The sequence below is a fragment of the Pezoporus flaviventris genome, unplaced genomic scaffold (assembly GCF_033815535.1).
Source record: "Pezoporus flaviventris isolate CSIRO_AGI_PZ_B2104156 unplaced genomic scaffold, CSIRO_AGI_Pfla_v1 ptg000045l, whole genome shotgun sequence".
In the NCBI taxonomy this organism is placed as follows: domain Eukaryota; kingdom Metazoa; phylum Chordata; class Aves; order Psittaciformes; family Psittacidae; genus Pezoporus; species Pezoporus flaviventris.
Genome location: NW_026892593.1, coordinates 21,214,790 through 21,241,453, shown reverse-complemented (window position 1 = coordinate 21,241,453; position 26,664 = coordinate 21,214,790). Strand labels below are relative to the sequence as shown.

At 39.1% G+C, this 26,664-nt stretch overlaps 1 long non-coding RNA gene across 1 annotated transcript in view; it reads left to right on the top strand.

Moving 5' to 3' along the window:
- Positions 1 to 26,664, top strand: part of LOC133276629 (uncharacterized) — a 146,428-nt gene that overhangs the window by 104,478 nt on the left and 15,286 nt on the right. The window contains exon 2 of the long non-coding RNA XR_009745935.1: positions 16,386 to 16,487. This is a non-coding gene — a long non-coding RNA (uncharacterized LOC133276629). The remainder of the gene's footprint in view (positions 1 to 16,385; positions 16,488 to 26,664) is intronic.

Below are 26,664 nucleotides of genomic sequence, written 5' to 3'. Positions count from 1 at the left end.
CCCTGATGTTATCGTGGGAATCCTGTAAAATGTGTCAGTACATACAGCTCCTTGATGTGACTGTTAAACAGTAATTCTAACCCTAAAATGAGACAGATGAAATAACTGAGGGACTCGTTTGACATCTGCTCTTATTGAATGCTGCCAACATTTCAGGTTTCACCAACAGACAGAGCTCTTCAGATTATCCTTTCTCATATGTTACTAACAAACAGCTCTAAACATAATGATAAATCAGGAATTCTTTCCACCCTTGTATCAACATTAAATCATTAGTTCTGTTCATATCATTCTTCATCTTAAATATGTATTAACCATCAGATAAAAAGATCTTTAGCCTCTATTTGCCCAAATCTTAATTCTAATACAAACCGTTAGAGAGAACAGACCAGCCTTCAGAATAGGAATTCTGAACCAGCTGGGGCCAGGTCTTAGCTTGCTCTTTGAACCCAAAAAGATCTAAAATTTGTTTAACTCATCTGAGCACTAATTCCTGCCCAAGCTGGTATCTACTCTAGGAGTGGTTCAGGTTACCTCACTGACAGCTTTTTAGTGCTGGCCTATAAGGACTTGCTCTTGCTGGACTCAGCTGTAGAGACAGCAGGTCAGCCCATTTTGCAAATCTTAAATCTTACCATAACTGTAATCTTAATCTTTGTTTCAGAGCTTGTGTCTAAATTATATATAAACCAAAAAAAATATGCTGCAAGAGCTTGAAGGACAGGCTATACACACAAGAATTTGTCCCAGTGATGATGCAACATATGTGAATCTGGAAAATCTGTAGGTATTGCAGGCTTCACAAAAATCCACAAGTCATAGCTGGCAATGCTGGTGTGTTGGGTGCTGAAGTTCTGTCACCTTTTCTGATACCAGATAGTGATACCTGTGTGTTAAATCTAGTAGAAAAGTTTTTAAAAAGTTCCTGTGATTCTCTTTCCCATAGAAAATCTTCCTTACGCAAAGTCAGCTTTCTAAATTTGATAACTGTTAGTAGTGGGATTACTGGAGACCCTTTTTCTTGTTGTAAGAGATAGAAACCCGCAAATATTAGAAAAGTCTTGTCTACCTTTTTAAAAAATAGAGTAAATATAAGGTAAAAGAGCTGTATTCAAGAGCTCTTAACTCTCGAATAAAGGTATTGTCATGCAAGAGCACTTGGTGAATAATAAAATTTCTTAATATCTAGTTTTCAGACAGCGATTTTATGGACTGTAATCAGGATAGATTGCTGAAATGTATTTCTTTCCCATGATACATTTCTGGGACATGTGCTTGTCCCATGATTGCTAAATGTAACATAATATTTTTTCATGGAAAAGTAAAAGTCTTGTTTCCTTCTTCCAAACGTGATAGTCTGCAATATATTTGCATGCAGTCAATATTTCAATTTTATTTCTTTACTCAAATATATTTATATCTATAACAGCTAAATTAATAGGATGCATTATTGGCAAAATAGTCAATAAATGAGGAATTGATAGGTTGTTTCTTCAAGAATCTAAGCTGATGAGTCAAGTATGATTTTGGTGCAATCCTATATATATACAAGGAAGTGGATGAATTTTTGCTTTACGAATTAAAAAGTAACAAATAATGAAAGCTATTTTTCTTGTTCAGAAATGCAAACATGGTCTATGGCCAGTCCTGGTACTTTCTCTCTGCTTTCTTTCTCTCAGACTAGTGATAAACACCAACTGTGCAGAAGGTCTGAGTCAGACGAACAATTTCTGCTTCCCTCCCTTCAAACAGTTCAAATTCTTCTCACACACCATGATCCATCCAGTAAATCCATTGTGAGATAAGAACTGTTGGTGCTCCAAAGTTCTCTGAAAACATAAACAGCTTTAAACCTAGCAGCTGTGGCAGACTGTTGCTGTACCATAGTATAGGTTGGAAATATACAAATTAAATAATAAAGCAAAAGTAATGTTCCCAAATAGTTATTGTAGTTTGAGAGGAGTAAATAGAAAAAAAGTAAGGCATTGTCTAGAAACTTGGCAAAGGCAAAACATGATAATGAGCTAATAAAGACCTTTGCACTAACTAAAGAGTTTGTAGGGCCTGCCAGTGAGGGCCTTTCTGTGAGAAGGCAGATGTTTGAATACTTTGTATGTAATAGCACTGTGTAAACTGTGCTATTTGCTCACATTTATTTTTAATACTATCCTTTTTTTTATGGCCCAGTGAAGCCAAACAATAAGAATAAGCACAGCCTATGGACATTTCTCTAGCTTCCCTGTTCATCAGCCTCAAAGATCTTTTCTCTCCTGGCATATGTCTGTACATACCAAAGTTGCAATTTCTTGAGCTACTTGAATTGCAACAGAAATCAGGCTGAGAAGGAATAATGTAAGGTATCTAAGGTTCTCGTTTCATTGTACTTTATGGTAATGGCTTGTAATACAATAGACTCATTGATCATGAAACTGATCTGGCTTGTGTTCCCAGTGTGGTCACCACCTCTATAATTTGGGAGGTATATAATAGAAGTGTATAGCAATTACACATCTTCTTTCCCCTCCTTGGGTGGTCAGCCTATGAGGGAGACATTCCCACACACCCTAGTGACAAGCACAGCAGCTACACCAACCCAGTGGCGAGTACAGCAGCTACACAAATTCTGACCGCAGCAGACAGCACAGCTACTCCAGCTCCAAGTACAGCAGCTACACTAGCCCCAGTGACAAGTACAGCAGCATCATTTGAGAGTTCTGAAGGTTCTGAATAGCTTTTGGGTACCCTTGAGACCTGCCTGCTGATTATGATGGGGTGTTTTACCTACAACCTCAGAGTGTGTTTTACCCCCGACCATTTCATCTGATCTTGAAAATTAAGTGCAGTCGTGTTTGGGTCTTGTCTAGAATTAGACAATGATATAGGAGGACCAAGAGATTTTCCCCAAGGCTGGACAGTCATGAGTGGCAGGGTGTGTGGGACAGTATGGGTGAGTATCTAGTCCACCGGGCCCCTCCAGTGCTTTGTAAGCATTGGAGATGGAAGGCATCTGTATGGAGTCCCCAGTGACAAGTTGCAGAAACTGCTGAAGGTGAGGGTGAATTATTTTGAGCCTGGTGGGCCCATGACACTTCAGGCCATCAGGGCAGAGATGCAACATAGAGATGGACTCATGATCGAGGGGTGGACTTAGCAATGGACACTATTGCCAAGGTTATTCACAAGTGTGAACACTGCACACAGCCTCTCCTGCTCTGAAAGACTGTTACAAGAGATGGAGCCAGACATCATGGACTGGATGGACTCAGCAGCTTTATAGGGATTGTTCCATGCTCTAAGGAATGATCTCTCTCTCTCTCTGTGTGGATGTATATATACATATATATGTAAGAGATAAGACTGATAGTATATTGAAAATGTGGGATCTGAGCATGACGTGAATGGCATGGAATACAGGGTGGATACTGTCCTGGGTTCAGCAGTAGCAGTCATTTTTCTCCTTCTTAGTAGCTGGTGCAGTGCTGTGGTTTTGACTTTCAGCCTGGGAACAGCACTGATAACACCAATGTTTTTAGTTGTTGCTCAGTAATGTTAAGTCTGACCAAGGACTTTGTGAGCCTCATGCTCTGGCAGGGAGGAGGGGAAGCCAGGAGGAAGCAGAGACAGGACACCTGACCCAAACTAGCCAAAGAGGTATTCCATACCACAGCATGTCATGCTCGCTATATAAACTGGAGGCAGTTACCCGGAAGGGTTAGATCACTGCTTGGGTCGTGCTGGGTATCGGTCGGTGGGTGGTGAGTGGTTGTATTCTCTTCCCTTATTATTTCCCATATCATTACTGTTATTGGTGGTAGCAGTAGTGGTTTCTGTTATACTTTAGTTACTGGACTTTTCTTATCTCAACCTGTGGGAGTTACATTCTTTCGATTCTCCTCTCCATTCCTCCAGGAGTGCTGGTGGGAGCAAAAGGAGTGGTGGTGGTGGTGGTGGTGTGTATGTGAAAGAGCGGCGTCATGGTTCTGAGTTACGGCTGGGCTTAAAGCATGACAATCATATAGAACAATGACTGATTTTTTTAAAGGACAAATCCACCAAAGCCAAAATGGAATAGCTTAAACACATGTATGCTTTTGTTCAAGTTTTAAAACTCCATTTTAAAAATGGCAGCATTGTGAATTCAGATGTAATCTATTGGACCTAAAAATGGGACATGTAAGCTCCCAGGTTTGGCATTTACTGTGTAATTCAAATTCCTCTCAGTGCAAGAGAAGTGATCTTTATGTTGACTCTGGCGTACAAGACAAAATAGTAATAAATTGAAAGTGACACCTCTTTTCAGATTAACTGAAAATACAGTACGAGAAAACTCCCACTTCTTCCTAGACTGTGGTAATAAATATTCCTTGTTGACTCTTTATTTTATACAGTTCCTGTTCAAGATTTATGTTTAGTGAAATAATATTATAAAGTATGCATATAAGATAATATATTTTTCAGCTTTTTTTAGAGCTGGATAAATATTTTCTATGAGGGCTTTTTTTAAACCCTTCTAGCAAGGGTATTTATACCACAATAGCAAGGAGAGGAGAGGTTTCAGAAGCTGCAGGGTTTCTACAAGGCCACAGGTCTCATAAGATGAACTGGAAAGGAAATGAGAAAAGGTTCAGTGTTTCTGTGGTTTGTTTTTTTTTTTGTTTGTTTGTTTTTTTAAAAGTTGAATTACTACTTATAGTCTCTTTAGAGAAACTTTCTGGTTTGAGAATTGGCATTTTGTTAGTAACCTAGAAAAGGAAAAAGAGTTTGCAGCTGAAAGTGCTTTTGAAGAGAGTACTCCCTTCATTTTCCTCAGGCCTGATCCTAATCACGTGTTTTTTTCTCACAGTGCAATTCTCCATAAATGTTTTACTTCGTGCAACATGATATATATCAAGCTAGATGGTGTAAGTAATACAGAATTGCATGGAATATACTAGTAGACTGCAATGTTTACTCCACTCACTTAAACAGCAGTTGTACATAGGTATACTGCCTTGTTTATCAGTACAGTTTTTTACCACCAGGATTTATCCTGAAAGTATATAGCTGTAGTAATTGTTGCCATGTATTCTAGAGATAAGTTTTGAAACATTTCTAACATGGCTCTCATCTGAGACAAGTACTCACAAATTACCATGATTTAGTATGAACTTCTACATAATCAAATTTTTCAAAGTCTCTGAGTTTTTAAACTGTCTGCCTTTTTCAAGCCCTTATGTTTATGTCTGTGTAACATAGATCTTGCTGTCTTTGCATACCAATGTAAATCAGAAGAAACTTCATTAAAATGGTGGTAGATGAGCAGAAAATTATTCTAAGTGAGAAATGACTCTGCTATTTACCTACATAGCTTATTTTTTTGATACATGCAAGGTGTAGAACATGTCAGTACTATCTTAAATTGATGTCTATATTTTCACATGCACCTGCTGCTGAGAATAAACTTCTCTGCCATCTTCCACCTGGCATCATATGCCATGAAAGCAAATTAATTGTAGTGGTATTTGTAAGATGGTGTGGAAATACATATTAATGTGTAATGCACAATAGGAATATGCTCCTGAAATGTAAGATTGGTGGAAGCCCATCTATTTGAACTTTGGCAAAACTCAGCTATGACCTGTTGCTATTGTTTCCAAGCCAATCTTCTGTCTAACTAATGCTTAGCACTTACACTTCCCAGTGCTATGTCCTAGTCACAATGGGATCATGCAGCAACAGAAAAGAAACTGAGGGAAATAACAAAAAATTCCGACACTTTAAAATTAATTTATTTTATCCTCCTAAGGAAGACCAGACTTCCCCAAATTTTAATCTTTCCTGCTGTCCCAAAACATATGTATGACTTTAAAGTGGATGTTGAGAATATTTCTGTGCCTGTTGCTGAAAATCATTGCACTGGCAAGAAGATGGCAGTCATACATTTCTATCTTGCAGGGCAAGCTGTGCAATGCTAAAGTAGAAGCCTGATAACAGCCACGGGCTGAGTAAGATGGCAGAGTTTAAAATGTTTTCATTTTAAACTACGTACTTCCAGCACAATTTTTTTTTAAAGTGGCAGAAGCATATTTGAATAATATATGTTCTGTGCTGAAAAATATAGCAAAGAAATGGCAGAGAAAATCTGAAAAGAAATAGGGTCGTCTTGTAACTGACATCATGAAGTAACTACTAGATACATTTCCAACTGCATCAAGAGTGTTTTCTAAAGTTTATGAAGTTTGAGGGGCTTCAGTTGCTTTCTCAGGCCAAGGAGATTAGTTTCCCTGTGTTATTCCTACACTTTAGATTTGGTAAGGAAAGGATTCCAGTAAGGGTGGGGAAGGTAACTGCATTGCTTCACATATCTCGTGTAGAAAAAGGATTTCTTTCCCCACGAGGATGGGTGGAATTGTGTAGGTTTGGCTGAAGGATTCATCGAAATTGTAAAATTTTGATAGGTGTAGTAATCACATACTTATAAATACAAATGTATGCACTTTTTACTAGGAGTAAAAATATCTTGAAATAAAACAAAACTACAAAAGCAATGCAGAACGAAAAAGACTAGGAAGTTTAGTAAATAAGAACAATACCTGTTTTTTAAATTATGATTCTTACATAAGGTATATAGAAGGGGTATGGTTCTGGAAAAGTGTTTTCTGCAAAGCCATATGTAAATTCATACAACAGACTAAGGAACCCATGTACATGAATCTCTTGCAGCATTATTACATTGCCATGCCCAAGACAGTGGATCTAATCTTTGCTATAAGCACATGCTATCTGCCTGTAACTACTGCTTGCATGAATAGACTTGCATATAGTCATCAAACAATATATCAGCCAAGCCACCAAGCCAGTGTGACTAGGTTGTGTAGTGGATAGAATCTGTATTAATTAATAAGACATAAATTAATGAATTTCAGGCATATGCATATGTAGTTTTATGATAGCTGTGTTACATTACCTGTTCATCACTCTCTTCTCACACGGATTGTCACACTCACTTGTATCTTGTTTAAAAGACATGCTAATGCCTTTAGAGTAGGAATTGTCTTCCTGTATGTACAGTTCAGAGGGACTTTGGTCCTGCTTATAGTTACAACTGAATTAGAGAGCTGACAGCAGTAACATCTCTGCTGAAATGATGGAATGGCTAGTGCTGCACATAGAGTTCCGCTTAGCTTCTTGTGTCTTCAGTGTGTAGTTATAATCAGCCCTGTCTCTTCAGTGATGTCTTGCTGTTTGACCTGTGGTTATAATACAGCTGGCCACACAGAAACTGAAGATAACATGGCAAAATTCTGGTCTTGCTGGGTTAGGAGTAAAACTGTGTCTGAATTAAATGGGGCCAAATGTTCACACGACAATCAGAAGCAGAACACAGCACACTTATTCCAGTCATTCCTTGGACCTCTGGGGATTCGTTTAGTTGGTTCCTTTCCTGTTTGAATGGGGCCAGGTAACTGGGTGTATGTCTCTCTTTTTGGATGAAAAATTGTAAAAGGTGGATTTCCAAAAACTCTGTACCCTGACAAAATAGAGATGGTTTCTAGCCTTGTTCAGTCCTGTCAAAAGTCACATTCTAGAGTTGACTGATTCCTCACCTGAAGTATTTAGGTGTTTTCTCCATACTTAGGTTACTGATAGACTATAGTGTTGTTTTCATGACTCCTTACTATAGACTCAGATTTTAATCTCTGACATTTCCAGACTTACCTAGTCACCGTTTCCATACTGGAAAGCCACTGAAATCAACACCTAATATGAGTTACCATAAATGAAAATCAAAGTGAGCCAGTCATGTAGTCAGCGAGTTTCTTTTGTATGTTAACTTGCCTTCTGTAGTTCACAGAAGAGAAAAGCTAAAACTCAAAAGTTAAATAGTACAATTGAATCCAATGAGAGTATGTACATCTGCTCTGAGAGGCTCTGCTAGTAAATAAACTTCCTTCCCAATGAACTTATTTTATCCTGTGTTCTTACTAAGGAATATATTTATCTTCTTTCTGAAATATGAAAATGAACAGTGGTAGAAGGATGAAAAATCTAAAGCACTGATCCTCAGGATTTTTAGTGTAGTCTAATGCCTTTTCACAACCTTCTACTCAATTATACACCAACAAGATTAACTGCATGAACAAGTCCTCAAAAGGGCTTGTTCAAAAAGGTCAAATGATTGTCTTGGCTGTAACACAATTGTCTAGGAGGAAGTAAAAGCCCTTTTGTTCTCCCAGAGTGACAGACACCTAATGTTTACCACTGGGGATTTAGAGTTACATTTCTCCTTATGGCAAGATATATATGTCAGCATGCCAACCCCAACCCAGTACTCCATTGGGACTCATATAAATTTTTGATCCTGGTCTGCCAGCTGCATCTGCTCACATCACATTCCAGTCATGAGCCCTGTGAGCTTGTTGGTGATGTAAGTGGAATAAGACTGCATGATCTGAATCTGTTCCTTTTTCTAGCCAAGAAAGAAATAGGCTAGTCTTGGCCTTTTAATTTACAGGAGCATTCTGGAAAGAAAGACAATGAAAAATCCCAGTCAACTAAGAATAAATGAATGAAATCATAGGTTAATGATGAGCTGAAGAGGAGCGCTTCTAGGGCTTTTTAAATGCCAAGACAAAAGGGAAAGAAAGACCCTGACATTGAAAATGGGAGCAAGATGTGAGAAGAGAGATAAAGGAAGAGTGAGTCTTGAGAAAGCATGAAGGTGATACAGGGAGGACAGATGGAAAAGGAGAAAAGAAGAAAAAGGAACCAAGAAAAGAATAGAAGAGAACAGAATGAAAAAAAAAATGGAAAAGAGAAATGCAGGCGAAGAGTCAAAATGAGTTGTACAGATGAGAATAGAGAAGGGGAGGAGTAAGCAAGGTGAAGGAAAGCTGAACAGGATCATGGGAAAGTCCTAGGGGCCATGTACATTCTGTTTTTAAGGGATAATGCTAAATCAGTACTACCAAGATTGCATGACAGAGGGGGAAGACAACTCAAAGACCTGTGCATTGATAGAGTGCAAGAACAACATATGAACTCTTTGTGGCACATGAGGAAAAAAAAGGCAAAATGTTGGTCCAAACTTATGACTTTGGAAGAACGTAGACATAGAACTGCCAGAATAATAAATATGACCAGGAACAGTGATTGAAAGTACAGCTAAACACTCATGCTTAGTGTTTTATTTCTTCAGTGCACATTTACACATGACTGAAAACTTGGTCAAAGGAATCTAGACTTAGATGACTGAAAAATATTCTGAAATATGTCATTTATTGCCATTTTTTATTGCAGAGGAATCGTTTATTTTAGGCAGTAGGGTTTAGATAATAATTTCTGACTTTCTGCCTTTGTGGAGTGGCTGTCACCATCTTAACTTGAATGTTTCCTTTGATCTCCAGAGTGGCCTTTACTATGAAAGAGTTTACCAACATGAGAACAGAGACTGACAACTAATCCTTTTAATCCATCCCAAACCTGAACTTCAGTGACTGTTTGAACCTGCAGCCTTCTTCTTTTGCCATGGACAAACGTTACTTGTCAAGTTTGGACATGCTTATGACCTGTTAAAAGTCTGCTGACAGACACTTTTCTAATTCTTCTGCCATTCCTTGTGGTTAGGTTTTATTCCTCTGTGAAGAGGAAATCTTCATGATGAGACAGCAAAGAAAGACAGAAGCTTAATAATAACCTTTGGTATAATTTACACATACTGGGAAATTTTGCAAGCCTGTTCAGGCAGAGTGCAGCAGTATGACAGTATGGAGAATGCAGAAAATAGATAATAATTTTAAATTACTTGCTTATGGCTCCAGCAGTTGCTTATTTTTATTTTCCTATGTGTTATCAAGAATATGGCAAAGAAATGTTAGGAAATTGCTTAAGAAATAAATAACAACCTGAATGAAAGATTCACAGACAGCTTGAGAGGAAAGTGTGAGCCCAGCTGTGGAAAGAATGGTACCAGTAGGACTAATTTTGAAAGGTGAGAGCTGCGGTAAAGAAAAAGGGACCTTTAAAAAAATTATGCTGAGGCAGTGCTCCAACTGTGGCTCAGAAGGAAGCATGTTACATACTGAATTATGAGCAACACCTTGTTCATCATGCTGTGTAAAGATGGGATTTTCTCTTTGTACTGTGAACGAAGGGAACAGAAGCCTTCCAGTAAAAAAGATGTTGCCCTTCAAATAAATTGCCATTGGTAGCCTGTGTTAAAATGGTCCAAGGCATACATTTCTTTAAAGACTGTATAACTTAAAAAATCATTATATTGTGTGTATGAAATTACTGTGGAATTTGAATTTATATTAGCCACCCAGAGTGAAGGTGAGATGTCCAGGCCATCCTAGAAACACAGAAGGGAAAGGAAAGGGTGTAGATGGGATGGAGAGCTTAGGAAAGGAGAGGTTGAATAGATAGACTTGTGGCCTTTGCCATCACATGAGGGAAAAGGGTTCAGAAGAAGCTGTCATCTGCTTCATCCCATTTCATCCTCTGTTGTCTGCATCTCTGATGTATTGAAAACAGCTGATAGGGTACTCTGAAGTAATCTCTTGCCTTAAGTGTCTGCCTGACTTTAAGTGGTGAGCAAGTCCAACATAACATGCTCATGAATCTTCATCTTAATATATTTTGAGTCTGTGGAAAAATATATGTAAACAATGCTTAGAATGGTCTCGTACATGACAAGATAGAAGCCATTTCACATATAGAAGACTTCACGTGTACTGCAGAGAAATCTGCTCCATATGTAAAATTGTACATTATTATTTTGAATACTGCTTGTAGCACATAAAAGCGCATTTTATAAAATAATATAGCAACTGGCTTATTTCAAACACAGTGTGTTTTTCCTCCTTTAGGTTTTTGTAAGATACTTTTTTCTATTAATATGATATTCAGCCAGTGGGAACTTGAATTTTCTACAGGTTTCTTAAAGTATTGTCACAATTCTTTATTTTGATTTTATTGGTAATCCTGTTAGCTATATTTATGGTTATGCTGATTCTTTAATCCAATATGTACTGATATTGAATCGCTACTGCAGAAGACAAAAATTAAATAGATGAAATTCCTTCTTTGGATGACTGTCTAAACCATCTGTGTTCAAAAAAGACATCACAGATACGCAGACTTTAGCTCTTATGCATAAAGAATTGCAAAGACACTGGATTCTCAAGAAAATCCTCGTCCAAGGAATACCAATCATTAGAGGTTTTAAATTCAGACTATACGCTGCAGGGTGCTTAGTACACAGACCTAGTTACTGAGTAGCAAATTGAGTGTAGGGCTGCTGGAACAGAAGTGTTTTGTAATAATAATGTTATAATTAATTATTAATCATGAAGAAGTTTCAAAACTTCTCACCTTCCCTCAAAACTTATATTTACAGATGGTTAAGTTATAATCCATTTTTTTTTTCCACTACTATTGCATACTTTTGCTGAAAACTGTTACTTGCCACCAGAGAGAAATATTTTAGTAATGGACTAACTATGGATAACCTGTCCTCATTTAATACACCATTTAACTAAGTTCAGAGTGTTTGGGGAAGCTGTGCAGAACATAGAGTCATAGAGTGGTTTTGGTTGGAAAGGACCTTAAAGATTATCTAGTCCCAGATACCCTGCCGTGGACAGGGACACCTGCCACTAGACCAGGTTGCAAGTCTTTCAGCTTGTCTTCACAGGAGAGGTGCTCCAGCACTCAGAGCAACTTTGTGGCCTCCTCTGGACTTGCTACAGCAGGTCCATGCACCTCTTGTGTTTGAGGCCCCAGAGCTGGATGCAGTACTCCAGGTAGGGTCTCATGATTCAGAGGAGGAGAATCATCTCCTTTGACCTGCTGGTCACATTTCTTTTGATGCAGCCCAGTATATGGTTGACTTTCTGGGCAACAGACTCACACTGCTGGGTCATGTTGATCTTCTTTCAACCAACACCCCCAGTTCTTTCTCCTCGGGCCTGCTCTTAATCAGTTATTTGCACAGACTGTATTTGTGCTTGGGATTGCCCTGACCCACATGTAGAACCTGCACTTAGCCTTGATGAGATATGAGCCCATCTTTCGAAAGTGGCAAGGTCCCTCTGGATGACATCCCTTACCTCTAGCATGTTGACTGCACCACACAGCTTGGAGTAATTGGCAGACTTGCTGAGGGTGCACTCAATCCCACTCTCCTGTTGCTGACAAAGGTATTAAACAACTCTGGTCCCAGTACTGACCACTGAAGAATACCACTCGCCGCTGGTCTCCACTTGGACATCAAGCCATTTACCTCAACTCAATTTTTTTCAAAACTTTCAGCCAATTCTTTATTCACTGAATGGTCCATGCATCAAATCCATGCCTCTCCAGTTCAGAGACAAGGGTGTCATGCAGAACAGTGTCAAATGCTTTGTACAAGTCTGGGTTAATGATGTCAGTCACTCTTCACTTATCCACTAATGTAACCCTGTCATATGCCACCACATTTGTCAGGAGCGATTTGCCCTTAGTGGAGCAATTCTGGCTATCATCAATCACCTTACTTTCCGTGTGCCTCACCACACTTTCCAGAAGGATCTTCTTCATGATCTTGCCAGGCACTGACGTGAGACTGACCACGCTGTAGCTCCCCAGATCTTCCTTTCTTCCCTTTTTAAAAATTACAGTTATATTTCCCTTTTTCCAGTCAGTGGGAACTTCACTGGACTGCCATGATTTCTAAAATATGATGGATAATATCTTAGCCACTTCATCCACCAGTTCCTTCTGGACCCATGGATGTCTCTTGTCATGTTCCACAGGCTTGTGCACCTTCAGGTTCTTTAGATGGTCTTGAACCTACAGCAGGTATTCATTTTTCAGTCCCTGCCTTTATGTTTTGTGACTTAGAATCATAGAATAGTTAGGGTTGGAAAGGACCTTAAGATCATCTAGTTCCAACCCCCCTGCCATGGACAGGGACACCTCGCACTAAACCATGCCACCCAAGGCTTCATTCAACCTGGCCTTGAATACCACCAGGGATGGAGCATTCACAACTTCCCTGGGCAACCCATTTTAGTGCCTCACCACCCTAACAGGAAAAAATGTCCTCCTTATATCCAATCTAAACTTCCCCTGTTTAAGTTTGAACCCATTACCCCTTGTCCTGTCACTACAGTCCCTAATGAAGAGTCCCTCTCCAGCATCCTTATAACCCCCTTCAGATACTGGAAGGCTGCTATGAGGTCTCCATGCAGCCTTCTCTTCTCCAGGCTGAACAGCCCCAACTTTCTCAGCTTGTCTTCATACAGGAGGTGCTCCAGCCCCCTGATCATCCTTGTGGGCCTCCTCTGGACTTGTTCCAACAGTTCCATGTCCTTCTTATGTTGAGGACACCAGAACTGCACACAATACTCCAAGTGAGGTCTCATGAGAGCAGAGTAGAGGGGCAGGATCACCTGCTTGGACCTGCTGGTCACGCTCCTTTTGATGCAGCCCAGGATACAGTTGGCTTTCTGGGCTGCAAGCACACACTGAAGCCAGCTCATGTTCATTTTCTCATCAACCAACACCCCCAAGTCCTTCTCCACAGGGCTGCTCTGAATCTCTTCTTTGCCCAACCTGTAGCTGTGTCTGGGATTGCTCCGATTGCTGGAGTACTTGCAGGTGAAGACTGAGGCAAAAAAGTCCTTGAGTACCTTGGGTTTTTCTGTATGCTGGGTAACCAGATCTCCCATTTCCTTTTGGGAAGGAAGGCCCACAATTTTTCTAGTCTTCCTTCTATTATCGATGTATCTATATAGAAGCTTTTCTTGTTGCCCTTGATGTCCCTGGCCAGATTTAATTCTATCAGGACTTTAACTTTTCTAACCTGATCCCTGGCAGCTTGGACAATTTCTTTGCTTTCCTCTCAGGCTGGCTGTCCTTGCTTCTACATTTTGTATGCTTCAGTGGTACTGCATATGTCTATAAAATATTGGAAAGTCATAGATGACACTGTAGAAGGGAGTTCAAATAGAGATCAAGAGATCAAAATTTTTTGCTATGTTTAGACATCCTCTAGAGCAGCACTAGAGATTGGGTTCCACTTGAAGTCATTCAGTGTTAGATTTAGACACCAACGTATAAATTTCTGTGTGTCAGTGGAGATCTTGGTAAAGAGCTTTATTGAGTTGTCTCAATGCAGATTGCTTTCACTATTTGAGACATCATATGGCTTTTTGCCTGGCTTCGGCAGATTCTCTGGAAAGGATGACATCTATTTGCCAGACCTTAGAGAATTTCTCATCTGCTCTGTGATATGTCAAATAACACTAAATGCTTGCCTTTAGACAACTGAATTGAACTTCTGGGGCTGACCAGCTGAATTGTTCTTCAGAAACCACTGCCAGCATCAACTGTAAGGGGAGCTTACACACTTATGATACATGTAGATACCTGTATGCAGAAACATACATTTAGTTGTTTAATTTTTCAACACATAGTACCCTTCATGTCAAAGATGACGGGAGGACAAAAATCTGTAATATACCCTGTTACAGCTGACAGTGATTTGGGGAAAATCTTCAGACTGAAAGACTCGGATTAAAGCACACCTGCTGAAGGACTTGTAGGTAAGATTGATTTGAGCTATGTCTCCTGAGATAAATCCGTTACAGCTGCTTCTTTTGTGGGTTACCTGTCCTGGTCTAAATAATAATAATGGCAGCTCTCTGCTCTGTGTGGATTGTTTGTTCTTGAGTAGTTTCAGATGATGATGTTGATGATGCAGCAAATCATTACATAGTCTAAGTCAATGCAAACAGAAATAGACATTTAGACCCCTGTCTGAAATACAAGTTATAATTTTTATGACAAAACTGAGATTAATTTCAGTTACGTTGTAAATATATAGTGCAGATCTCTATTGCCTAGCTAGTCGCCTCAGGTTCCTTTCAGAGTCAGCAAAGAGTAATAGTGAGCCCTGGGGTGCAATTCATCTAATCCTATTGTTGACATCTAATATCAATAATACCCTAGAATTGCCTATAGGTCTTTGCGAGCTATAAAGAAAACATAGAACAATTAATTCAAAAATAGGCATCTATATTTCAAATAGCTGAAATTCATTGAAATGAAGCAATCTGCAATAGCTTTCCTCTTTCAAGGGTGTTTCCACATTGGGAAGCATGCTAGAGACAATACTCTCTTTTCCCACAAGATTTTTATTGTTTAGTAGGCTTATGTTTGTTTCTTCAATATGCAGACACATTTAGGGTTTATACAGAGAATTAAATAAATTGTAATTTGCTCTTGAGAACAAAGCACATTTTTGGCTTGACAGGGATAGAAAACAAGAGGAGTCACTGGGTCAGAATTAACCTGTTACTGGAACTGGAGTGTCCCTGCTGTGTCATAGGGAAGAGGAAAATTCAATCATCCATTGAAATAGAGCTTAAAACTGTGGCAGTCTTTCAGAAATGCTTATCAATGGGTTTGTGTCTGCTGGTACTATACAACATTGACCTTGGTAATATGGTACTTTACTGATTTTTCTAGTTTAAAAACAATGTAGTCTAAGGTATTTCTATTTTATTCTAATGAAGACATAAATCTTTGTCCCAGCATAACGTAGCAAAATGGAGTTTGAGTAACTGAACTTGCTGGGGCAGAACACTATGTTTTTATAAAGTGTTCATTCAATTTTGAACAGCAACATATTTTCTCTCAGATATGACACATGCAATTTTATTTTCAGTGTTTATACATTGTCTGTTCTTTTGACAAGTAGCAGACAATGTATAGTAAACTATGCTATTATGCTGTAAGAAAGTTGCCAACTGCATATTTATAGAGACAAAGAACTTTGGATTAATTAGACCATATTTTCTATTTCACACAAAATTCTCAGAATGAAGCTGAAAGACATTCATTGCAAAGGTATTAAAGTGGTGCCGGTTTGCTGTTTTCTGAGATGAGCAGCAGCTGTTCTTGTAGAACAAGTGCAGTAGGTTAATAACTAGGTCAGTGGTACATTCATGTCACTGTTTTCTCTTTGAAGGGAAGATTCATGTTGGAAAAAAAAGGCTGCAAAGGACAAAATGCTGGGTCCTGTCTTTGCTGGTATACAATAAGTCTTCAGTAGATGTGCTTAAGATTTTTTAATTGCCTACAAACTTCCCTGGTTATCTTTTTTTTCATTTATTATAAACTGTAATAACAGTTCTACTGACCAATAAATGTCTTCAGGCATAGTCTCATTAATTTTAAATTCTGAAACAATAACGATTGGTGAAACCTATTAATTAATTTATCTGTAACTACCTGGGACATTAAATACCAGCTTTTTTTTTTGATTCCTGAGCATGTAGAATCTAATTCAGCTCCTCTTTACTGTGTTTTGATTTCAAAGTCTAACAGCAGTAAACTTAGCTTTTCTCTGGATCGTGCAGGTGTAACACTGAAGATACAGAAGGAACAGACCTGAGGAAGAAGAAAGTACCATTTTCAAACAGTTTCCATAGAAGAGCTGTAGTTCTATATGTACCTGGCATGTGAGTGGCTGTTTGATATCAGGATTGCATTCAGACGCAGCAAGCTTCAGAGTCTGGTTTGTTTTCACAGTATACAAGAACTCCTTTTTCACAGTGCATTGTGTAACCCGTGTTCATCTGTTCATGTGCAACGCCTCAGGTTTATTCAGTAACACAGGCTTTTTTAAGTTGAATTTTTATTCTTGTCTCTTAATATTCTTAGCATTTCTTCAGACACAAAATAGTACTCTTTTGACCAAAATCTGTTTTTTGATGTCAGTGCAGTTCAATATCTAGATCCTTTTTGGAGTTGCAACAGAAGTGGCCTATATTCTTCCGCTTAATAAATTTTTCATTAAAATGATGATGTGAAAGGGACAAAATCTACTACGCAATGTGAAGAAAATAACTTTAAGGCATAGGGATCTCATAAAAAGGGGAAGGAGGTGAACAGTAAGTGAGAAAACAATTTATACACAAAGACTGAGTTGGAGGTAACAGAGGAAAAATCAGAAAAAAAATGTAGGCTCCAGTTGTTTAGGAGAAAAAAAAATAAATAAAAATTAAGAGTCAGAAAATTGCTGAGTTGCTTTAAATAACACTAGGCTACACTGCTCTGAAAAGAAACAGCAAAATACTAAGATAACCCTAAGAAGGTGTAGCAGTTGGAAAAGAGAAAGCGGAGAAACTAAGAAGACAGGTTAGTCTGTCTGTTTCCTGCTCAGAGGCAACAGTCCATATGGTGCACATTTTTCCATCTTGATGCAGTTCATAGCCTGTTGGGGAGCCACTTTTAGAGGGATCAGCATCTGGAGTGAACTGTTGAGAATTATGGGGTATTTTTATGTCATTATGTAATATCATAAAACCATTTTGAGGTAGCCAGGGAAAGTTTCACCATGGATAAGCAGAAACTGAGGGAAGCAGATAGGAATACTTCAGCAAATATGCAATGCAAATAATAAAAAAATTTTAGAAAGAGGAATTAAAAGGAAAGACAAGGGGAGCGGAGGCTAGAGCCAAGTCCATTCAGTCTGCTTTTTAAAAGATGTGAAAAGGTGTAAATTTTTTTGGTGTTGTTTTTTTTTAATTTTGTTTTGTTTTGTTTTTTGTTTGTTGTGTTTTTTTTTTTTTCCGGTGGTTTTTTGCTGTAAGATGCGAAGGAATATTTCAACCTTTTGAAGAAATCATATCTATTTCACTAAGAAATTGCATTCCAGTATGGTGAACAGTGTCTTGTTTAGTTATCATTGATTTGTCATTTCTCAACTGTATTGTATTAATGGGTTTTCAGTATAAGGAGATTTCAAATAACAACAAAATCAGTAGTAGGGCACCCAACAGCAAATTGCATCCATATATGCAGGATTGGTTGGGATACTCAAAGGAGCAGGTACAGCTTCTGGAGGAAGTATGGCAAAGAATAACTGTACATGGAGGGAGATGCTTGTTGATGATTGTGTTGGGTTGGTTTTACATGGCAAGGTTTTGCTAGAAGGGGCTCTGCGAGGTTGGCTTCTGTGAGAAGACACCAGAAGCTACTCTCATGCTGGACAGAGCCAGCTGCAGCCAGATTCAAGATGGATCTGCTGCTGGCCAAAGATGGCCAAAATCAGCAATGCTGATAGTGCCTCTGTGATAACATCTGTAAGAAAGGGTAAAAATCACTACATAACAACAGTTGAGAGAGAGGGGAGAAAATGTGAGAGAAACAACTATGCAGACCCCAAGTTCAGTGAAAAAGGAGGTGGAAGAGATGCTTCAGGCACTGGAGCAAATTCCCCTGAAGCCCATGAATCAGACCATGATGAGGCAGTTTGTGCCCCTGCAGCCCATGGAAGTCCATGGTGAAGCAGATATCCACCTGCAGCCTGTGGAGGACCCACAATGGAGCAGGGGGATGTGCCTTGAATAGAGTTGCAGCCCATGGAAAGCCCATGCTTGAGCAAGTTTTCTGGCAGGGTCTGTGACCCTGTGGGGAATCCGCACTGAAGCAGTCCTTCCCTGAAGGATTGTTCTGCTTGGAATAGACCCATGCTGGAGCAGTTCATGAAGAATTGTAGTCTGTGGGAAGAGCTCACATCGGAGAAGTTTGTGAAGACAGAAGACTGTCTCCCATGAGAGTGAATCCATGCTGGAGCAGGGGAAGAGTGTGAGGAGGAGGGAGAGGCAGAGATAAAGCATTATGAACTACTGCAACCCCATTTCCCTTCCCCTTGCACTACTTAGAAAGGGGAGGAGAAAGAGGAGATGGGAGTGAAGTTGGTCCTAGGAAGGAGGAGGTGTGGGGGAAGGTGTACTTTAGACTTGCTCTTATTTCTCATTAACCTACCTTGATTAATTGGCAGTAAATTAAATTAATTTTCCACAACTCAAGTCTGTTTCACCCATGACAGTAACTGGTGAGTGATTTTCCAGTACTTATCTTGCCCCATGGACTTTTTGTTGTATTTTCTCCTGCTGTCTCAGAGATGAAGGGAGGTAATAGAGCAGCTGTGGTGGTCACCTGTCAGCCAGAGAAGGTCAACCCACCACAATGATACAGGCAGAACATCCTCAGGGTTGATTTAAGGCTGCAGAATGAATGCCCAGCCTGTGTTCCTTTGATCTTGTTTCCTCTCTGATAAATACATAGGAGGAGTATTAAAACAGAACCAAACGAACAAAGCGTTAAAACAGAACCAAACGAAAGCCCACTCTTCTGTAATAAGTCAGTCTGCAAGAGAAGATGAAGGAGAAAACAGCTCCTGCAAACCAGATACTTGTTACATGATTTAATTCTCTACATAAAAGTGCTTAAATACTCTGACAAAGGCTACATGAGAATGAAAAGAATAGTCAGGCCAAGGTTATGAATTTGCTCCTATCTCACCTAGAGGTAAAAAAAGCCAGCAATGGTTTGTGACTCTGTATATGGATTATAAAAAGGCTATCAAAGGAACCTGTGTGTCAAAACTACTTATGCTCCTTGTTTACAGGGTTAGTCCCACACCAGGCATAACTAGACCGCACAATTACAGTAGTGATATTTCCCAGATGCAGGAACTCAGTAGCTTGAAGCTCTAAGGCAAATGACTGCAAGAAAAGGTCCTTTCAGCAGATATTTGATTTTACTAACCTTGAGCTTCACCAAACATACATGCTGCTTTTCAATATTGTAAGCGTGGAAGATTTACAATAATAAGGAAATTATTATTTCTTTATATTCCACTATATAAGGAATATATATCCACTATTGTTGTGGTTTAAGTCCAGTCAGTAACTCAGAACCATGTAGTCGCTTGCTCACTCCACCCCTTCCTCCCCCCGGCTCTCGGATGGATAGAGAGGAGAATCAAAAGAATGTAACTCTCACGGGTTGAGATAACAGTCCAGTAACTAAGGTGTAACACAAACCCACTACTGCTACCACCAATAATAATAATGATAAGGGAAATAACACCACCCACCCACCGCTACTCAGCCCGACCCGAGCAGTGATATAGCCCTTCCAGCTATCTCCTCCCAGTTTACATCCTGGGCATGACATGCTGTGGTATGGAATACCTCTTTGTTTAGTTTGGATCAGGTGTCCTGTTTCTGTTTCCTCCTGGCTTCCCCTCCTCCCTGGCAGAGCATGAGACTCACAAAGTCCTTGGTCAGAGAAAACATTACTGTGCAACAACTAAATACATTGGTGTTATCAGCACTGTTCCCAGGTCAAAAGTAAAAAGCACAGCACTACACCAGCTGTAAGAAGGAGAAAAATGACTGCTGCTGCTGAACCCAGGACAATGATAATGTTTCTGTGTCTACAGCACTGCTATACCTGAGAACTAAATCTTAATGCCTCTTTATAGGCATAAATAGCAAAAAGTTTGCTTTTGCTGTTGTTCTTTTTTTTTTTGTGGATGGTTTGTTTTTGTTGTTTTTTTGCTAAGGTTGCATGTTTAACTGCTCTATCAGTATTAGACTACTGCTGCTGCTGAACCCAGGACATCTATGTATTTAAAATATATAATATATAATATACATATCCACTATAATGTATATCCACTATACATTCCACTTATATTCCTCTAATAAGGAAATAAATTTCATTTATTGCATTATGAGTTAGGTATGATGTAGCTAACAGATTACCTTTTTCCCCAGTTCCTGCTGAACAAAGGTAAATAATTTTGTAATTTTTAGCCTATTTTAAGTCTTACAACTGTATACTGGTCATTACGGTCAATGTGTTACCTGTTTCGATCAAGTGGAACTAACAATCTCTTTGCGCTACCTCAGTACTAAGAGGTAGTTCAAAACTTATGTTCCCTTATAGATTTCTGAGAGCTGGTATTTAATAAAAATTATGTTGTTTTTTTTTTTTTCATCATAGGATTTAAATGGATTTTGTTTTCTTCCTTAGCTTCCCCTTATTTCTTTGTTCTTATGCAAAAAGTGTTTATCATAACAGTTTAAAAATAAAAGTGTTTTACAGTAAGCAGGATTGGCTCCATGCTAAGTAGGTTTTTTCCCTTATATTAGCTTTTGGAAATGAGAACAAACACATCAGTGATTTTATGGCATTCTCTGCAAGACAGGAAAGAAATGTGCAATTAACACTGCAAGCAGCTTTAAGAGCTTCCCTCCTAACAAGAAAACAAAGTAATAAACTAGAAGCTCAATTTCTTACAAACTAAAGCACTTTCAGTTTACATGTATGCTGACATAATTTTTAATAATTAAAATGATTCTGAAGTTGTTGCTATGAACAACTCCAGAATATGATATTGTGATACTACTGTACCTTTCATGCTTCATACAGTAATGAAAAGAGAGATAGCCCAATATTACTTTTACAGTCACAGATGCATCAAAGTTGCTTTATGCCTCTTCTCCTTTAAAATTTAGTATATTCCAGTTAAATGTGAGTAGGACATAGAAGCCCTGATAGGATTTTCTGCATTGTTGAGTTAATGAATTTCCACTAAGAAAGATTTTCAGAATGTTTTTTAGTGAAGACTTAGGATATGAAGTCTCCACTAAATAATTAGTGAAGATAATTAATTACTGTATGAAGTCAAAACTGCAACCCAAATTTATAAAACACCTCAACACCAGAAACAAACTCTTTAGCAGAAATATTTCTTTTAGTGCCTGTATTGTTATGCACAAATATGATATTTGAAATGAATACTAGAATTCAAGGTGGCTCCTTATACAGATGTTCCCATTTAACAACATCAGAAAATGAAAGTTTTCTTTTTTTTCCCCAACTATGAGCTCTGCTTAACAGTTACAAATGATTCACTGAAATACAGTGACATATTCCATATGCATGAGGAGAACAGCATGATGCAAATGCAGATATTATTATCTGAAAAGAGGAAAAAGTACCAATGCTTGTAAGTAAAAGCTACAGTGATAATTCTGCAGGTGACAGAAAACATGATGTACCAACCAATGGCATGCTGGGCCAAGGCTCTGTGCAAAAAGAAGGACAACAGTGGACTTTCAGGAAATGATCAGGAAGGCTTGAACATCAGATGCTTTGTGTGGGAAATAAATTGAGAAAAAGGTGGAGAGATATTAACAAAGCACAGGCCATAGTGTTACAATTCCTGGCTGTATTTGTGGGTATTCTCATAGCACCTGGGTGGCAATAGATACCTTCTGAATAAGCGATGTTCCAGAAGGAATGAGATTCCCACAAAAAAAGGAAACCCCAAGAAATAAATATGAAGAGAAGTTACACTGAAGGAAATGATGTAGAATTCATCCTTGGGGCTAAAAAGGCTTACTTATATGACCAAAAAATATGCTTATCAAGAAGATGTAACACTGCTGTGTTAATTCCTTATGTGCCAATTTAAGGACCTCTCTAATTGTTGTGGTTTAACGTGGCAGGCAACTAAACACCACACAGCCATTTGCTCAGTCCCCCCCACAGGGGATAGGGAGAGAATAGAAAAAAAGTAAAACTCATGGGTTGAGATAAAGACAGCTTAATAGGACAGAAAAGGAAGGGAAAATAATAATAGTGATGATAAAAGATTATACAAAACAAGTGTTGCACAAAGGAATTGCTCACTAGTGGCTGACTGATACACAGCTAGTCCCTGAGCAGCAGGCTTCCATCTCCTTGTGCATTCCAGCCTGTTCACTGGTAGGGCAGTATGAGAAGAGTAAAAGTCCTCAGTATATCAGAAAGGTGGACTTCTCTGTTTCTTTCTTAATTTAAAAAAATAATTCTAAATTGCCAATAGTTTTGTTTTTTTTTTTTTTAAAAAAAAATACTTCTTGAGAAGTTATGTATAAATTTACTAATTATTCTCGGGGGAAAAAATATAATTCACCTTAGTAGAATAAACATATTCTATTAACACTAATTCAGATACAAATATGAGAAGTGACTAATAGGGACTTGTATGATTTGTCACTGCAATTCACCATGATGAGGCAGTGGTGTCTTATGGAAAAAGTAATTCAGACAGGAAGTTCATGTCATGAAGCAGACACATTATCTCAATCATAAATGCACAAGGTGCTGGAACCGCATTTCCTTATGGGTTGTAATTTTTGTTTCTCATTTTTAGGAGCAGCTCCCTTGTTTTGCAACCATCTCCACTGCATATACATATATTTGTATGATCAAGAAAAGAATGTTGTTTCAAATCAAATCATGTCTTTTAGCATGAATGCGATAATTTTCATGTTATACTTTTACAAAATATTTATGAATAACTTTAAAATAAAGTTTGCATCACTGAAATTTTAAATTAAAATGTTAATTAAAAGCCAGAGCAAAATGATGTTTTTGTGATTACTTCAACTGTTTTGCTCTGCTAAAACCATTCAGTAGTCAACACAAGCTTGGTAAACATTTTAGCCAGACCAAAGCTGTGCTTTGCTGGTGAAAAGCGCTGAGGCTTGAACATTTATTTCTAAACATATTCTGTTGCTCTTCCATGGTGTGCAGCCAGCCTAGGCTGTTGGCTCACTCTCAAATGTGAGCTCTGCTGGCAGCAAGGAAATCCAGCCTGGCTCTCACGGGACTTGCTTTGCTCTACATAAGCCACTGCAAGACCTGCCTTTAAAGGAAAGTCTGGTGGAGTGGTACCAAACAATCTGGCTAATACATACACAGTCTGCTAGGTCCAGGGCGTCTCCTGACTGAGATGTGCCACATTTTGAACTGTAGTCTTAGGGGGTGGTGGAGAGAATGAGTCACGAGAATGCGTCACCACTCTATGTTTCAGATTAGTCTACCTGCGATTGCTATGATTAGATGGGTTTGGTTACAGAGAAGTGACCTGGAGTATCACTGCCAGACTTAACATAACACCATGGTTAGATGCCTAAGGTTATACTGGAAATGGCTATAGTCATCCAGTTCTGGCCCTAAAGGTGGGAGAGATGTCAGCAACCAGTGAGGCAAGAGGCAAATAGTAGTGAACCCCAGATATCCATATACTGATGCATAAAAACATGTCTAAAATACCACCCTAGTAGATATTAGAAACAAATCCTTGTCTCAAGCACAGTAAAAGCCTTTACAAGGAATTAATAACCTAAACAAAGCCTTTAACACAGTTTAGAGAAGAAAATGTTAGAGAAGATCATAAAATTTATCAAACTGCTCAGACAAGATCCAGTTGGTTGTTTCACAGTAGCTGCACCTCATACTACCTTGTTAGGCAGGTTATTTGAAAAATTGAAGGCATTTCTATGAACAAAACTATGAATTCTAATCAAATACACAAAGAAGAATAAAGATGCGCACTTGAACCCTTAAAATTTCTTTAAAATCAGTGCTTTCAACATCATCTGCCATAATAACTTTTTTTTTTTTTTTTGGAAAAGGCATTAGAAGTCTGAAGCATTGGAATTTCCAGACTTTAAACTGCATATTGTGAACAAACTAACTGCTACTCAAATGACAGTGGCTACTGCTACTTATTTCCCTCCAATATTCTTTTCAAAATCTCACTGAAACTCAGATGTGTAACTGTAAGCTAACACTGTATTTTTGAACATGTGCTAACTTACTCTCCTCATGTTATTTCGCAGAGTACTTTGCCCATGCAAAATATCATGAAAGTAATTTCAGATACATCTTTCTCAAAGACAATAGACATACTAACACTGGTTACCACAATGCGGCAGCATACCCAGAACAGGCAATATAACTCTTTATTTTTGTGGGAATTGGAATAAGCTGCAAAATTCTTGTTTCATTGAACCAAGTGTTCAGTTAGTTTAAAAAAGTTGTTTATATTTTCTTTTTTTCTCCCTTGCTCTACATTCCTTTCCCCATGTCTCACAGAGCACTGCTTTCTTTGTGATACATATTCCCTGATACCCATTCATGTGTCCTTATGTCAGAATCCATCCATGTAAACCGCTGTTCCCTCTCACAGAATTTTATACAACATCGTGGAAGACTTGTACCCTATTTGAGCTGTTTTAGCCATCAGTGCTAAAGTACAATGGCTTCTAGTTGTCTGTAAACAGCTTTGTCCTTAGGGCTTGAAGGGCAGTTTAGTTTTCCTGAAGCACAGCACAAATGGGATGCAGTTGAATAAACATTGTAATGTAGTCAAAATGCTATAGGGCCTTCACTGTGCCAAAATGAGAACCCTGAAATTTGCCTATTTCTTTTCTGCATAAATTGTGATGATTTTTAATCTTCAGAGAAAAAAACTAGTGCAAAGGAAATTACACTGAGCTAGAAGATAGGGATGGTGGGCAGAATGAAGCCAAATAATCCAAGGGGAAACGTTTAGCAACCTGCTACACCACTTAGACACGCACAAGTCTATGGGGCTAGATGGGATCTGCTGAAGGGCATTGAGGCAGCTGGCAGAAGTGCTCACTGAGCCATTTTTAATCATTTATCAGCAGTCCTGGCTAAACAGGGAGGTCCCAGTTGGCTGAAAAATGTGACACTCACCTAAAAGGTGGGCCAGAAGGAGGGTCTGGGGAACTACAGTTCTGTCAGTCTCACCTCATAGTCAATATTCTCTTGGAGAAACTAGCTGCACATAGACTGGGCGGGAGTACTCTTTGCTGGGTAAAAAACTGGCTGGATGGCTGAGCCCAAAGTGTTGTGGTGAAAGGAGTTTAATCCAGTTGGTGGCTGGTGACAAGTGGTGTTTCCCAGGGCTCAGCAGTTCTGTTTAATATCTTCACTGATGATCTGGATGAGGGTATTGAGTGTATCTTCAGTAAGTTTGCAGACAACACCAAGTTGGCTGGGAGTGTTGATCTGCTGGAGGATAGGAAGGCTCTGCAGAGGGATCTGAACAGGCTGAATCAGTGGGTTGAGGCCAACTGTATGCGGTTCAGCAAGGCAGAGTGCTGGGTCCTACACTTGGGTCACAACAACCCCATGCAGTGAAGAATGCCTGGGGAAGCATGGCTGGAAAACTGCTGAGTGGAAAAGGACCTGGGTGTGTGTCGTGGTTTAAACCCAGCCAGCAACTCAGAATCATGCAACCGCTTGCTCACTCCTCCCCTTCTTCCCCCTGGCTTGCAGTGAGATGGGAAGGAAAATCAAAAGCCTGTAAACCCCATGGGTTGAGATAAGAACAGTCCAATAACTAAAGTATAATACAGAACTATTACTGCCACCACTAATAACAATAATGATAACGGAAATAACAAGGGGAGAGAATATAGAACTAAAAAGGGAAGGGAAAAAAAAACAACAATAAAACAAGTGATGCGCAATACAACTGCTCACCACCCACTGACTGATACCCAGATCAACCCAAGCAGCGATCTGGTAGCTTCCGGATAGCTCCCCCCAGTTTATGTACTGGGCATGACGTACTGTAGTATGGAATACCCCTTTGGCTAGTTTGGGTCAGATGTCCGGTCTCTGCTTCTTCCCAGCTTCCCATGTCCCTCCTCACTGGCAGAGCATGAGAGACTGAAAAATCCTTGATCAGGGTAAGCATTACTTAGCAATAACTAAAACATCAGTGTGTTATCAGCATTGTCCTCAGACTAAAGCTGAAAACAGATGAAGAACTGTTTCAACAGAATTGTAACAGTTGCCCTGTCAACCAACCAGCAGGGTGTTGGTTGACAGCAGCTGAACATGAGCCAGCTTGTGCCCTGGTGGCCAAGAAAGCCAACAACATCCTGGCCTGTCTCAGAAATAGTGCGGCCAACTATCGCTAAGGGCAGTGATCATACTCCTGTACTTGGCACTGATGAGGCCACT